Source organism: Coregonus lavaretus (genome assembly GCF_964263955.1).
Source record: "Coregonus lavaretus genome assembly, chromosome: 3".
Taxonomy (NCBI): domain Eukaryota; kingdom Metazoa; phylum Chordata; class Actinopteri; order Salmoniformes; family Salmonidae; genus Coregonus; species Coregonus lavaretus.
Window position 1 is genome coordinate 80737290 of NC_139990.1, and position 4301 is coordinate 80741590.

Consider the following 4301-nt stretch of genomic DNA (forward strand, 5'->3'; position numbering starts at 1 on the left):
CATGGAGGAGGAGGTGTTATGGTGTGGGGGTGTTTGCTCGTGACACTGTCTGTAATTTATTTAGAATTAAAGGCACACTTAACCAGAATGGCTACCACAGCATTCTGCAGCGATACACCATCCCATCTGGTTTGGGGTTAGTGGGACTATCATTTGTTTTTCAACAGGACAATGACCCAACACACCTCCAGGCTGTGTAAGGGCTATTTGACCAAGAAGGAGAGTGATGGAGTGCTGCATCAGATGACCTGGCCTCCACAATCCCCCGACCTCAACCAAGTATAGCCAAGTATAGGTCCAAGAGGCTTCTAAACAGCTTCTACCCCCAAGCCATAAGACTCCTGAACATCTAATGAAATGGTTACCCAGACTATTTGCATTGACCCCCCCCCCCCCATCCCCCGTCCCCCTGTCTTTTACGCTGCTGCTACTTTCTGTTTATTATCTATGCATAGTCACTTTAATAGCTCTACCTTCATGTACATATTACCTCAATTACCTCGACTAACCGGTGCCCTCTCACATTGACTTGGTACCGGTACCCCCTCTATATAGCCTTGCTACTGTTATTTTACTGCTGCTCTTTAATTATTTGTAACTTTTATTTAGTATTATTTTATATTGTATTTTTTTGTGTTATTTTTTGGGGGTATTCTTTCTTAAAACTGCATTGTTGGTTAAGGGCTTGTAAGTAAGCATTTCACTGTTGTATTCGGCGCATGTGGCAAATACAATTTGATTTGATTAACTATTATTCTACAATGTAAAATATAGTACAAATTAAGAAAAACCCTTGAATGAGTAGGTGTCCAAACTTTGACTGGTACTGTACATTTAGCTAAACAGGTGGGGCTCAAAACAAGTGGAGCTCTGCCCTACCTGGCCTGAATGACGGGTCACCTCTGACGGTACTATGTTAAAGTGTTAAAGAGTGTCTCTCCATGGCTTAATGGCCTGCTATATATATAGAACAATGTGACATTACTTCAGTCAGTCTGATTTGCAAATTAATCAGGCTTGTTTAATATGTTTGTTTTTTACAAACGCTATTTTCGTGGGGATTATTGTATAGAAATATGAATGAATACTGAAAGTTGTTGTGGTTGTGGTCTTTATGTTAATACATAGCTGTCTATGTATATCCATGCTATAACACCGTTTGGGAGTGTCTTTTCCTCATGTTCTGGCCCTTAAGGACAATACTCCCTGCCACCAGCAGATGGCAGCTGATCTACTCTTTCACCAGCCTCTCCTCACTCCATCAAAAAAATATTCTCCTTCAGTTAATTATATTTAGCCGGTAACTTGTTACAATTCAGGGAACATACCACTAAACGTTATTAGAATAAAACTTAATAAAATAATATTAAATACATTGGTGTGTTATGATATTGATGCTGATGTTTGTGATAAAATAAAATCTTTGTTTTGTTTGCAAGCCTGTATTTTGAAAGACTTCCATGAGAATAAGATACACTTGGTTTCTTTATAATGAATAAATACATAACAAAAACCTACAAACTTTCCATGAACTAATTGTGTCCATTTCAGTCTACCTGGCTGTTTTAGTTTTATTAGAATCATTTCAGTCAACCTTGTTATTTTAGTTACATTAAAATAATTTCAGTCAACCTTGTTGTTGTAGTTACATTAAGGACAACCTTCCCCGGGGTGGTTTGTGTACGAGGTCACTCCGGTCGACATTCCTCCGTCACAAAGCAACACTACAATGTAAATTCCCTCCTCATCTGATCCTACCCAAAATGCCCCTCTGGTCAGCAGTAATAGAATGACCTTTTCTCCCATTGCTTTTCAACCTTTCAACAACAACAACAATCCACCTTGATCTGTTTTTTACCATCCATGTATAATACTGAATACCATTGTCATCACAATCATCTTCCAGTAACAAAATAAAATAAAATACTAGGATGAGAAAACACAAGGATGAGAAAACACTAGGATGAGAAAACACAAGGATGAGAAAACACAAGGATGAGAAAACACAAGGATTGACCAGAAATTCCCCAAAAAGCAAGCAAGTAAGTGTCCTTGCTGACCTCCAGGAGCGTAACTTGGATAGGCCCAGGCTTTCCCCCCATGGCTGCTGCCTCTCCTCTTCTCTCTCTCCACTCTCTCCTCAACCTCTTCCCTCTCCCCTCTTCACTCTTCCCTCTCCCCGTTCATAGGGGTTTTCTGATTTGGGTCCGTCCTCTGTCCTCTTTCCTCCATCCTCTCTCCTCCGTGACCTGGAAACCGATAAGTGGTGGAGTGGTCAAGGAGTGTATCAATTCGTTAGTAGACAAACAGAAGACTCCTCCCCTCTTCAATAGCATCCTTTTGGCCAGGAAGCACAAGTGTAACCTACCATGGAAGAGTTTCGATATTTGCCACACACCCTTTGAATCAGCTGTTTTATTGTCCGAGGAGAAAACCATACACGTAAAAAAAAAACATAATGCTACTTGTCGTTTTATCTAGAACATTTCTTGCACAACTAATCTCTCCATGGCCAGAATATCCTAATGCCCACCGTGATGATGTTCTGAACTTTCACATTATCTCCCTCTCTGTCTGTCTGAACCTGAACACTAGCCCTGATCTTTCACATTATCTCTCTCTGTCTGTCTGAACCTGAACACTAGCCCTCATATTTCACATTATCTCCAATCTCTGTCTGACATCAAACTTTTCAAAACACATTTAGGATTTGAGCAATTTAAACTACTTAATAGTGGGTTGAAAATAAAAATGTAACTTCAGTAACAACATCAGCAAACTGTTCTGTCTTGACATCTCTAGTACCCTTTACAGACAGTTGTTATGGTATGTTGCCTGTAAAAACAAATCAGGCAATGTTTTTTTAACCCAATTCATACAGTCCCATTTCTACCACATTCTTGCCTCGATAAGCCTTTTATACTTTATCTCCTGTTCACAAAATCCATTACTAATTAGTTTAGGCAGGTCCTAAGAAACATTATAAGACTAATTAAATGTATTTACAATAGAATGGCATATGTTAAGTTGAATGATGTTAACCGTCTGAGCAGCCAATTGGCTATACGTTGTGTTGCTACCATGTTGTGTACACATTGTGTTGCTACCATGTTGTTTTCACATTGTGTTGCTACCATGTTGTTTTCACGGTGTGTTGCTGCCATGTTGTGTACACGTTGTGTTGCTACCATGTTGTTTTCATGTTGGGTTGCTACCATGTTGTTTTCATGTTGGGTTGCTACCATGTTGTTTTCACGTTGTGTTGCTACCATGTTGTGTACACGTTGTGATGCTACCATGTTGTGTACACGTTGTGTTGCTACCATGTTGTTTTCACATTGTGTTGCTACCATGTTGTTTTCACATTGTGTTGCTGCCATGTTGTGTACACGTTGTGTTGCTACCATGTTGTTTTCGTGTTGGGTTGCTACCATGTTGTTTTCATGTTGGGTTGCTACCATGTTGTTTTCACGTTGTGTTGCTACCATGTTGTGTACACGTTGTGATGCTACCATGTTGTGTACACGTTGTGTTGCTACCATGTTGTTTTCACATTGTGTTGCTACCATGTTGTTTTCACGTTGTGTTGCTACCATGTTGTGTACAAGTTGTGTTGCTACCATGTTGTGTACACGTTGTGTTGCTACCATGTTGTGTACACGTTGTGTTGCTACCATGTTGTTTTCACGTTGTGTTGCTACCATGTTATTTTCACATTCTGTCACTACCATGTTGTTTTCACGTTGTGTTGCTACCATGTTGTGTACAAGTTGTGTTGCTACCATGTTGTGTACACGTTGTGTTGCTACCATGTTGTGTACACGTTGTGTTGCTACCATGTTGTTTTCACGTTGTGTTGCTACCATGTTGTTTTCATGTTGGGTTGCTACCATGTTGTTTTCATGTTGGGTTGCTACCATGTTGTTTTCACATTGTGTTGCTACCATGTTGTGTACACGTTGTGATGCTACCATGTTGTTTACATGTTTGGTTGCTACCATGTTGTTTTCATTTTGTGTTGCTACCATGTTGTGTACACGTTGTGTTGCTACCATGTTGTTTACACGTTGTGTTGCTACCATGTTGTGTACACGTTGTGTTGCTACCATGTTGTTTACACGTTGTGTTGCTACCATGTTGTGTACACAATGTGTTGCTACCATGCTGTGTACACGTTGTGTTGCTACCATGTTGTTATCATGTTGGGTTGCTACCATGTTGTGTACACGTTGTGTTGCTACCATGTTGTGTACACGTTGTGTTCCTACCATGTTGTGTACACGTTGTGTCGCTACCATGTT